The sequence below is a fragment of the Euprymna scolopes genome, chromosome 39, assembly GCF_053919585.1.
Source record: "Euprymna scolopes isolate OS-2025 chromosome 39, ASM5391958v1, whole genome shotgun sequence".
Classification (NCBI taxonomy): domain Eukaryota; kingdom Metazoa; phylum Mollusca; class Cephalopoda; order Sepiida; family Sepiolidae; genus Euprymna; species Euprymna scolopes.
In genome coordinates, this window is record NC_136520.1 from 35,085,668 (window position 1) to 35,099,003 (window position 13,336).

Consider the following 13,336-nt stretch of genomic DNA (forward strand, 5'->3'; position numbering starts at 1 on the left):
AGGGAATATGGTGAAGAAAAAGGTGATTACACATGAATGGATAGTTTGGTGGAAGATAAAAAATCCAGTGACGGTAAAATCTAAATGTAAAACTTCAAGAAAGTTAAAAGAATTTCCATTTGTAAAATCCAAGGAAATCCCATAATTGGAAGAAGATGGTCCATAATAATCCAAAGGCAGAAATCCATGGAATAATTCACAAGGAAAAAAGAAAAGATTCCAATAATATTAATAAAAGAAAAATAAGATATGCTTTTCACTCTACTTATATATATATATATATATATATATATATATATATATATATATATATATATATATATATATTAGCGTTGGGATGATTGATTGGAATCGGGAATCAGAAAAATCCAAACTTTGAGAGGTAACGGAATCGGTATCAGAATTGGAAAAATGTGTCCCCTATATTCTGATGCCAAAAACGGTTCTTTTAATTGTCTTTTTTATTTGATATTGTTTAAAGCAAAATATTCCACGGCTGATTAGTAACCATAAGATAATAAATATTTATTGATTTTAAAATACCAGTAAAACAAAAAAAAAAACAACGTAAAAGCTATAGATCATACCCCACAAGTAGATTTTTACATTTGAGAAATTATCTGCACGTTTAAAATGTGTTTTTACGATAATTGTGAGGAAATATTTAGAGACTTATAAAGAATCAGAATCGAGATTTTAGTATGGAATCAGTAATTGTATCAGAATCAGAAAAAAACATTGGAATCGTCCCATCATTTAATATATCTATATATATAAAAGGCAAAATGTGTGTGACCATTTGATGTATGTCTCGCAAAGGTTTCTTTCGCACACGCTCCCGGGGGGGGGTTACGATCGCTTACAACTGTTTATATAGCCTCTAGATAATAATATCTACGATTTGGGAACCACCGGAGAAACGTCCAGAAGCAATCAGCTTTGATCAATGTGGGGAGAAACTCCTCTCACTCTCATATCAGACAATTGCTAATCAATCTGGACAATGGAGAGCTGCTTTCCCCCTCCCCAACATCTGTTGAGGGAAAAACTTGAGTAAACAAACCCAAGTTAACTGCTTGACTTCTATTTGACCTCAATAATTAGGTTAAATAGGAACAGCAGAGTTAACTTTTATTGCTGCCACATGTCAATAGTTAAATAAATAAATTCAAACATGTTTCCTTTGTATGTCTCCGTGGCCCAGTGGTTAACGTCGCATGTCTTTTGTTCACACTTTCATTTCCAACTTTGCCTCAAGGGTTCGGGTTGGATCCTCATACTCACCTACCAAAACTTTTTTTTATTTCAACCCCCACCCACCTCTGGAGTTTTGATTTACCCAAAACCACACACACCTCAAAACACCCGGGCATCGCCGGGTACCCCCCCCCGCTAGTATATATAACGCATAAACACATTGACACACCGGTTTCAGTTAGATCAGTAACGTTAAGAGACGTTGAGTTTGGCCAGTATTAAATGGCTGACCATTTGGAAATACCAGATATCATATATGCTCTTCGCTTATCTCAGCATTGGTCATCCTCGACTTCTTCCTGCCGGAATCACACCAAGTTGATTCAGAAAAAATGTGGTTGGGTATTGCACAACACTTGCCTCACAATTATGCATGCGGGTTATATATCAATTATATTATTATATTATTACGCAGGTTATATATATTGTATTATAGAGGTTATCCATTGTCTCTCAAAACAGCATGGAATAACCGAGATATATATTTATATATATATATATATATATATATATATATATATATATATATATATATACTAGCAGTTCAGCCCGGCTTTGCTTGGGCCCTATGTACAGTTCATAACTTTATGTGCATATGTATATATATATATATATTAAAACTTTTGACTCATGCCCAGATAACCTACATCTAAAATTTCAAGTGTTTAGACCCAAAATTGGCAAAGAAGTTTGGTAGAGTCTGCAAAGGTCAACTCTTTCAACTTTGACCTCTTGGCAGCCAAAATTTTCGCTTAAAAACTGATCAAAAAGCTTGCTGCATGTTTGAATACCCTTTATGTAAATTTTCAAATGTTTAGACCCAAAATTAGCTGAATAGTTTGCTAGACAATGCAATGGTCAAATTTTTTGAACTTTAATCTCTTGGCAACCAAATTTTCGGTCAAAAACCGATTACAAGGCTTGCCTTATGTCTGAATACACTTTATGTAAAATTCCACATATTTTGACTAGAAATTGGCTAAGTAATTTTGTAGAGACTGCAGAGATCAAATTTCTTTAAACTTTGACCCAAATTCTGACCTTTATTGTTTTGGGCTCAAATCAAGATAAAATGTTTGATCCATGTCTACGTAACCTACATCTAAAATTTCAAGTGTTTAGGTCAAAAATTGGTGGAGGAGTTTGGTAGAGTGTTCAAAGGTTAAATCATTAAACTTTGACCCGTTGCCAGCCAAATTTCTGGCTAAAGACTGATTAAAAAGATTTTCACATTATTTCAAATCTCATTTTTGTAGACTGAAAACTGACAGAGTTATTGTGTAGGGAAATGTATACATACAGACACACACACAGACAATTTCACTTTTATAGATATACTAGCAGTTCAGCCCTGCTTTTCCCAGGCCCTATGTACTGTTCATAACTTGCTCTTCGTGTAAATGCACGTTATGTAAGATTTCAAATGTTTAGACCAAAATTTGTCTTAGTAATTTCGTAGAGACCACAGAGGTGAATTTTTTTAACTTTGACCCCAATTGTGTCTCAAATCAAAATAAAAAGTTTTACCCATGTCCAAGTTACCTACATCTAAAATTTCAAGTGTTTAGACTCAAAATTGGTGGAGGAATTTGGCAGAATCTGCAAAGGTCAACTCTTTCAACTTTGACCGACTGGCAGCCAAATTTTCGCTCCAAAACTGATTAAAATGCTTGTCGCATGTCTGAATACCCGTTATGTATAAATTTCAAATGTTTAAACCCAAAATTAGCTGAGTTGATTGCTAGATACTGCAAACGTAAAAATTTTTGAACTTTGATCCCTTAGCAGCTCAAATTTTCGACCCAAACCGATTAAAAAGCTTGCCCTATCTATGTAAAATTTCAAATGTTTAGACCAGAAATTGGCTGAGTAATTTGGTAGACACTGCAGAGGTCAATTTTTTAAACTTTGACCCAAATTTTGATCCCTTAACATTTATTTTCAGCGGCTCAAATCAAATTAAAACGTTTGATCCATGTCCAAGTAACCTGCATCTAAAATTTCAAGTGTTTAGACCCAAAATGGGTGAAGGAGTTTGGTAGAGTTTTCAAAGGTCAAATAATTGAATTTTTACCCGTTGACAGCCAAATTTCTGACTGAAAACCGATTAAAAAGATTTTTCCAAATCTCAATACGCCTTATGTCAAATCTCGAGTCTGTAGACTGAAAATTGACAGAGTAGTTTGATAGAGAAGTGTACACACACAGACACACACACATACATTTTCACTTTTATATATATATAGATATATGTAGGTAGCATTTTTCTCTTAAACATATTTCATTAAATAAGAAAAACCAATTAGATTAATCTAATCCTGATGATGAATCCAGAAGGATTGGAAAGTACTCAGACTTCTGACAAATATGGTGATTACATCAGCCAGTTCCTGCTGGAAGTGAAGACCCTTACTTGAAGTTAGAAACGTTCAACAATGGAATCAATAGACAAAAAATGTCTATTTTATTCATACAAGGTGCTTTCGATAAGTCTCCAGAAAATATACACATGAAACTCTAGTCCCCTTTGAAGTAATCTCCTCCAGCTGTAATGCACTTGTTGTACCATTCCAATACCTTCTGGAAGGCCCCATGGAAGTCCTCTTGTGTGAGCATCTCAGTGATCTTCGTCATCACACCCTCTTTCATCTCCTCAATTGTCTCATAACGACAGCCTCTAAGTTTTTTCTTGAGCTTAGAGAATAACCGAAAGTCATAGGGAGCAAGATCTAGAGTATAGGGAGGGTGAGGAACTGTCTTGATGCGCATCTTAGTCAAATAGTGCTATCATGACAACGACTTTCCTTTTGATCTTCGCTGAGTACCCTTGGGACAAACTTTGCACAAATCTTTTGCATCTTCAGTTCCTCGCAGTAATCGTGTGTACAGTTCCCACACTGACATCAAACTGTGCACTTTTTGTCTCTCTACACACACGACGGCCTTTATCCATGAAATTTTTTACTTGCCCAATCAACTCTGGTGTTCTGACTTGCTTACTCATCCCACACCTCTTATTATCCTTTACAGACTGGCTGGCTTCCTTAAATCTCTTATGCCACTAAAAAACTGATGACTAATTCATGCAAGATAGTTCGAAAGCAGTCTGAAGCATTCCATACGTTCCTATGACATTTTTTCCAAGTTCAAAACAGAATTTTATTGTATATCGTTCTTCTAAAGTGTCCTTACGTGCAAATTGCATTTTTTAAAAATAAGTTAATTAATAACCTTTGTTAGGTAATCATGAAGTAAATAAAGAAAACGTACCTTTCTTCCTTAAATAATCTTCATATGGGAAGTTATATCAACGGTTGACAAAAGAAAGCAAATCAATCAACAACGTAACATGTTTTAGCCTTTACTCACACAAAGATACAAAAGACACGTCTGTTTATTTACATGATGACACACACAAAAAGAAAAGCACACGTCATACACGTGCTTTGTTATATACAGTCAAAGGGCAGGTAACTTAAGTTACCCAAAACCTTAAATCACATGTCATTAAAAATCAGACAAGGGGAGGCAACTTCTCACATAGTTCAAGGGACAAAAGTGTTTTTAATCTTCCTAGTATTAAAACCCAACTAAAAATTGACTAATTTCCAATTTCACCAGCTGTGGCAATCAGGCTTTAGTAGGGTGTATTCCAATTCTTGCTGTAGCTGTTCATTTGAACCTGAAATTATCAAAATTGGTCAGACGTCTCATAAGATTTATAGCAATAACACACACACACACACACACACACACACACACACACACACACACACACATATATATATATATATATATATATATATATATATATATATCGATTTTCTATTTTTCTTTTTTATCTATTTTTCTTCCTTTCTATCTATCTATTTATTTATCCCTTCTTTCATATTTATATTCTCTCTCTCCCTCGCTTCCTCCCTCTCTCTCTTTCTCTCCCTCCCTCTTTTTCTCTCCTCCTCCTACTACTACTCTTTTACTTACACTCCATATTTATCTCCCTTGGTCCAATCAATCAGGGAGCTTACTTTTTAATCCCTCCCATCAATCATGATACATCCTAACCTGGCCAACCAATCACAGATCCGATCATGGCTGCAGCTCTCATCGTAAACAAAAACACACTTTGATCTTTTAAATATTCCTTTAACGTTTTAAGCTCAATAAAAAAATTCTTAATTGTATGTAGATATTTATCTCCTTCTCATGACAGGAAGATGTGACACAAGGATCAAACAGATTAAAGAGACAGCAGCTCCAGAGTAAGAGAACACTGGCTTGCAAAAAAATGCCTGGGCAGCTTTGTCTGCATTCCATGATAGGAACCTTTCAGGTGATTAGCAATAAATTAACTCCTTCTCAAAGAGAGAAGGCAAGGCCTTGGAAGGTGGATCTCCTATAAATTTCCTTGACAAGCAACATGCCACAGTAAACAAAGAAAAATCCATTTAAATAATGGCTTAGACTCTGTTCGCTTTGGTGCCTAGGGAAATCTCCCTGCGGGTAACTGAAAGCCGTCAATCTATCTATCTATATATCTATAAAAGTAAACGTGTGTGTATGTGCGTGTGTGTATATGTGTGTGTGTGTGTGTGTGTGTGTGTGTGTGTGTGTGTGCATTTCCCGACGCAATAACTCAATTTTAAGTCTATAGACTCGAAATTTGATATACAGGGTACGGAGATTTTGGAAAATCTATGTGATCCGTTTCCGGCCAGAAATTTGGCTATTAAGAGGTCAAAGTTCAACGATTTGACCTTTGAGAACTCTACCACACTCCTCCGACAATTTTGGGTCTAAACACTTGAAATTTTAGATATAGGTTCCTTGGACATGGATCTAACTTAATGACTTGATTTGAGCTCAAAACAATAAATGTTAAGGGATCATAATCAGGGTCAAAGTTTTTTTTTTAAAATTGACCTCTGCGGTCTCTACCAAATTACTCAGACAATTTCTGATCTATTCATAGATAGAGCAAGTTTTTAACCGATTTCAGTCGAAAATTGTTAGTTACTAATATATAAATGTATGTATGTATGTATGTATGTATGTATGTATGCATGTCTGACTAAAACTTTCGACAGAGGCGACGGATTTTACCAAGATCAGTATCGTTTTGAAGTGCGACCTTTTAGACGACAAATATCGAAAAATTGGCTAAAAACATTAATTTCTTCACCCTAAACTGGGCACTTTTCTACATGGGGGGGGGGGTCGCCTTTTCGCTGATATTTTTTAAAATCATGCTCTCCTTTCGATTGTCTAATTTAAACATCAGTCACTTTCGGTTTGGCAGTGGTCGTAACAGCAAAGACATTAGGTTTTTTTCCCATTCTTTTCCTTCTTTGCGATATTGGTTTGAGGCTGCCTTCCTACTTCCAGGTTTTTTTTTTTTTGCTCTATACACAAATCTAAACACACGGGCAACGCCAGGCTGAAATGCTAGTATATCTATAAAAGTGAAAGTGTCTGTCTGTCTGTCTGTATGTCTGTCTGTGTACATTTCCCTACACAATAACTCTGTCAATTTTCAGTCTACAGACTCGAAATTTGATATACAGGGTACTGAGATTTGGAAAATCTTTGTAATCCATTTTCGGCCAGAAATTTGGCTGTTAAGGGATCAAAGTTCAACGATTTGACCTTTGAGAACTCTACCAAACTCCTCTGCTAATTTTGGGTCTAAACACTTGAAATTTTAGATATAGGTTCCTTGGACATGGATCTAACTTAATAACTTGATTTGAGCCTAAAACAATAAATGTTAAGGACTTATAACAGGGGTCAAATTAAAAAAAAAATTGATTTCTGCAGTCTCTACCAAATTACTCAGGCAATTTCTGGTCTAAACATTTGAAATTTTACATAAAGGGTATTCAGAGATAGGGCAAGCTTTTTAATCGGTTTCGGTCGAAAATTTGAGCTATCAATATATAAATGTATGTATGTATGTTTGCATGTCTGCCTAAAACTTTCGACAGAGGCGACGGATTTCCACAAGATCAGTATCGTTTTGAAGCTCGCCCCTTCAGATGAAAAACACCGAAAAATTGGCTAAAAACATTAATTTCTTCACCTTACAACTGGGCACTTTTCTACATGGGGGGGTCGCCTTTTCGGCGATATTTTCGAAAGTCATCCCCTCTTTTCGATTGTCTAGCCTTAATTAAAACTTACGTCACTCCCGGTTTGACGGTGGTCGTAACAGCAAAGACGTCACATTTTTTTCCACGTTCTTTTCCTCCTTCACAGTACGGGTTCAAGCCTGCCTTCCTACTACCACTTATGTTTTATTTTTATTTTTTTTGCTCAACATACACCTTCAAACACCCGGGCAACGCCGGGCACCCATGCTAGTATATATATATATATATATATATATATATATATATATATATATATATATATATATTGTAAGCCATACTTAAATTTCAACTTGCACATACATGTTTGCTAACAAGCTTTGTCCAGGTTTGCCTACTTTCGTACACGCCATTAAATAACATGCCATGGTTGGCATCAATACTCGAGGGTCAATCAGAAACATCAAATAGCCAGTGAAAATATTTCCATGGCCAGAGGTATGACCTTTATAACAGTTAATAACCAATAAGATGCAGTTTCAGTGCCAGGACCCATTGCTTCATAAATCTTTCAGACTAGGGCCTCCAACAGAGCGCGAACGTGCATACAACAGCTATATGCAAATGTCGAACTGTGTATGCAGTGACGTCACGGTAAGGAAAAAGAAAAAGAGATTTTCTTCAAGTTTCGCACTTCCATCGTTACGTGAATTAATATATATATATATATATATATATATATATATATATATTAGGTACTTTGTGTGTAAGAGAGAAAAGGAGAGAGAGAGAGAGAGAGAGAGAGAGAGAATTCCTTGTGAACTTCGAAATGGCTGAGCCGATTTTTATGAAATTTCATACAAATGTACTCTATGTATCTAGAAGTGTTCTTATATAGGTTTAGCCTGTAAAGAAGAAGACAGATTTTTATGTTCCTCACGAAACAACACAGTTGGAGACTTTTTCCCAATTAGATTAAAAATGATAAACGTTGGTGAAACGAAAATGGAAATCTTTAAAAGTCATAAGAATATTAAAAGATACGCGCTGGAAGTGTAAATTCATTTTCATGGAGTTTAATTGATTGAAGCAATTAGGCTAAAAATGTTTTATATGCAGTACATATATATAGTTTTACAATCAAACGTATATATGTAACAGAGCGCGTATGTAGGCTTTATGCAAATTCAGAGTCGTGTGCGAAATGACGTCACGGTAAGAAAAAGGAGAAAGTCTACAGAAAGGACAGAGAGCATGTTAGAGAAGACGATCACTTTAAAGACGTCATAGCCGTAAAGAGGTGACGCATGATGGGAGAATGAGGAATATGTTTTTTTTTCTATTTTTTGTCTCCTTTGTGACTGGGTCTGCAACATGTGGGTCAGGGTGTCTACATGTTAACGCATGTGTAAGCGTGGTTAATGTTATACACACACACACATATGTATAGATAGATCGTCATATAATGATTAGATCACTCTGACTGACATTAAAAGCATTTATTAAGAATGTTTAATTTCAACTGTATCTCTCGTGGTTGACGGTAGTCGAATGGTTCGGGTCCTTGCTAATGAAGCCAGACATGACTTCTGTTGTCAGGGTTCGAATCTCTCATCTGGCGTTAATCATGACACCCTGCGCTAATGATTCCTGAAAGGATGAAACACTAGTGTCTGTAGGTATTTAATAATTATTATAGTCAATAATATATATATATATATATATATATATATATATATATATATATATATATTGAATAGAAACAAAAAACTATATTCCAAAATTCATGATGTTGACCATCTTATAATTTATTCCTTTAATTCAGTTGACATTTACAATTCTTGACAGTATCTGTTTCGTAGTGCAAAATAAATCACTTAATTATTGTATCAATCAGTGAATCTATTATGCCTTTAACTCATCAGGAGAAATAGAAACAATCAATCCGTCAAAAGAAATAGCAATAGTTTTTGTCATTTATTCACTATATTGCTCTGTAATTACATTGAGCTTCTTAAATAAGGATTGTTATATATTATAAGTAAATATATTTCTACAGAAAAAAAAAATTTCCACAGCTAAACATAGTCGTAGTTCCCACGAACCACAAAAGTCAACAAACCGGAAGTCCAAAGCTTGAGTTTCGCTCTCATTTGGGCTGATCAGTTGAACACATCGAATCTCTTGCATGCGAGGCGAACACACTGCCACTTGAGCAACCGCGGCACACGCAAGTAAGTCTTTTTAGTTATTAACACGGATCAAGCGAAATCCGACAATGGAATATGCCTACTTCGTCCCAAACAAGGGTTGTGGTCATTCAACCTCTGAGAACTCGTTTTAGTTCACTATTGACACAGTAGTCCCTTACGTAATAATGTGCTTGTTTTGGGTGAATAAGAGTAAAGGAATAAAAAAAAAAAATGAATTCGTCCGGCAGTTTTTATTTTTTTATTTTTTGTGTGACTGGACGGATATATATATATATATATATATATATATATATATATATATATATATATATATATATATATATATAAGAACCAGTTAATAAACCATGTTAAAAACTAGTTAATGAACCATGTTAAAAACACTTTGAAAAAGAGTTAAAAACATATTTAATTTTAAAAGGGAAGCACTAATAAGTGGATAGTCGTTATTTCGCGGAATTTCGAAGAAATACTTTACGTCTCATCAGAGGGTAGGATTTAGCAAAATATGGGATCGAATTTTGCTTGCAAAAATATTTAATAAAACTACAAGTAAGTCATAGATCTTAATTGATAACCAAAAGTGAAGTAGAGGGAATAGGGTGAAGAAAAAAGTGATTATATATATATATATATATATATATATATATATATATATATATATATATATATATATATAATTTTTAAAATATAATTATCCACTGACACATGTTTCGTCGTCCACGACTCATCAGCGTGGCTTAATATATATATATATATATATATATATATATATGTATATATATATATATATATATATATATATATATATATATATCATCCTTATTGAATAAACGAATCAATCTATATACATTAGTATATATTTTTATATTGTCGTTTTCTTTTAATCTATATAAGCTCCAAAACAATTTGTTGAGCTTTACACTATCTAGATAAGTCTCCTCTTAAATAATCGATTTTATTCTTATTCTTTTAACCCCGCTATATGTGTGTGTGTGTGTGTGTGTGTGTGTGTGTGTGTGTGTGTGTGTGTGTGTGTGTGTGTGTGTGTATAGATTTTACCATTCTTGGATTTTTACCTTTCACCGGACTATCCATTCATGTGAAATCTTTTTATCATTTTTTTTTTTTGCCTCCTGTTCCCCTTACCTCACCCTTTTTTTTAACCAAGTAAGATCTGTGACTTACTTGTAGCTTCATTAAATACTTTTATATGCAAAATCCGATCCTGCATTTTGCTAATTCCTGCCCTCTGATGAGAAGGAGAGTATTTCTTTGAAACTCCGCGGATTAAGGACTATCCACTTATCTTGTGCTTCCTTTTTTAAAATTAAATACTTTTTTAACTCTTTTTCAAGATGTCTCTTAACATGTTTTATTAATCATTTGTTCATATATATATATATATATATATATATACGAGCAAACAGTTAATAAAACATGTTAAAAAACACTTTGAAATAAGTTAAAAACATATTAAATCTGAAAAGGAAACACTAGATAAGTGGATAGTCCTTAATCCGCGGAATTTCGAAGAAATACTTTCCTTCTCATCAGAGGGTAGGAATTAACAAAATGCGGGATCGGATTTTGCATGCAACAATATTTGATGAAACAACAAGTAAGTCAAAGATCTTACTTGATAACAAAAAAAAGTGAAGCAGAGGGAATATGGTGAAGAAAAAGGTGATTACACATGGATGGATAGTCTGGTGGAAGCTAAATAATCCAGTGACGGTAAAATCCAAAAATAACTTCAAGAAAGTTAAGTGAATTGAATTTTATATATATATATATATATATATATATAGTAGCGTCCAAAACTAAGGGACAAAATTTAAAAACCTAATATTTGTTAGAAATAACAACTGTGAAAAGCTGAAATTTTGACAACTGGTAGTCATTATCGTCCATAATAACATACTAAAATTTGAATCATTTGCAATGGATACAAAAAGAATTATTACAATTATTGTATATATATATATATATATATATATATATATATAATGGCTTGCATTAAGGTTTTAGATGCAAACGTCAAATGTTATGTTTCAATTGCGCTCTAAGCAGAGACATTCATTTTGAACGCGCCCCTGTCATATCAAAGGACCTTCTGTTGCTTGAAATTAAGTTTAAAATGAAAAAGTCAAGTGTCTTGCTTTAAACGTGCTCTAAACGCGCCTTTGTTATATCAAAGAACCTACTGTTGATTTTATATGTCAAGCCTTTCGGTTTGTGTGGTAATAAAACTTCTCAAATACACTTGTGATGTTAGCCTGTGTAAAGCATGAACTATGGTCAAAATGGCCTGTTCCTTCTTCCATCGGATTATTTCAATTATCGATTATCAATTCTTAGCGAAAACATTCCAATACAAAACCTATCTAAGAACATTGCCAGACACATAAAGTACCTACGTGTGAAATTTCATAAAAATCGGCTCGGTCATTTTCGAGTCCATAGGGAACGAACTAAATTGTTACTTAGAACTGATTTCCAACCAACGCTTAGTGTATCGGGAGAAAGCTTCACATGCATCCCTGCAGTAACTTAGTTCAAAATACATTGTTGTCTACATTGCACTGTAGAGAATCTACTGTTTATGTTATAAAATTAATTTTATATAATGGCCTGAATTAAAGTTTAAACACAAAAGTCAAGTATCATGGTTCAATTATGTGAAATTAAAAAAAAATAAATCGACCAAGTCGTTTCAGATACACATAAAAAATCGACCAAGTCGTTTCATACGCACAAAGTTCATTATTTATATATATATGTCACAGAATGGATCTTGTAATCCTAAACTTACTTATTAAGTTTTTCTTTTTCGTTTTTATTATTTAATTCATCTTTTTTTTTTCTTTCTTTTTTTTCATATATTAGAAATAGTAACCGTATTATTTTACTTTTTTTTTTATTGGGGAAGTGATATTATCCACTGGAGAGCCATGTATTAAACAGCTGTCCTGTTTTTAAATCTCCGAAACAGCTACATGGTAAGCAGCTGATGATCCCCGTTTTCTAATTAGAAAATTTTAGTTAAAGTTTTCTCTTTCCATCCTTATGTAGTTAAATTCTGTTTTAAAATTGAAGACATTTGCGAAATCGGCTTATGCAAATGCTAAGTCTTTCTTTTTAACAGTTTTAGTAAAGGCTTTTTTTTTTCTTATATAAATGAGTTCTGTTTTGGTCATTATAAACATTTTTGAAGTCGGATTATGTAGGTGCTAAGTCTGCGATAGGTTAAAGTTAAAATATTTTTTCCTTCCGGAAATTTAAACTGCATTCTTTATTTCTATTTTTTTATTCAAAGCTTCTTTAGACTATATATATATATATATATAGAGAGAGAGAGAGACTGGAGAGGGGGGGCTTTGCCCGGGCGTAAAATACGCTTAAATATGACATTTTAATCTGTCCAGATTTCGTATATATTATTATAGAGTCATGATTTCAATAGTATTTAGGTGCTATTAGATAGAATCGAAACCGAAGCTGCTGTAGCCTTCAAAGATGGTGGCATTACCATTGTACCAACGTGACACGCATATAAACCGAGTAAAAATTAAAAAGTAAGAATAAACTAAGATGAATGTACAAAATATATAACGATTTTTTTCAATTTTGACACATTTTTGACCCCTTAAAAACAATTTTAACTGGCGAAAGACCTATAAAAGAACGGTCCGTAAAAAAAATCCAAGCATTTGAGGCTCCTAACGCCGCTTTTAGTTTTGGAGGAGATAGAGTTTGAAAATATGGAGACAGACAAACCGA

The 13,336-nt window shown here is 33.7% G+C and overlaps 1 protein-coding gene across 1 annotated transcript in view; it reads right to left on the reverse strand.

The window, feature by feature from the left end:
• The window catches only part of LOC145263734 (mitochondria-eating protein-like), a 77,337-nt gene that overhangs the window by 62,856 nt on the left and 1,145 nt on the right, over window positions 1-13,336 (reverse strand). The window lies entirely within an intron of this gene.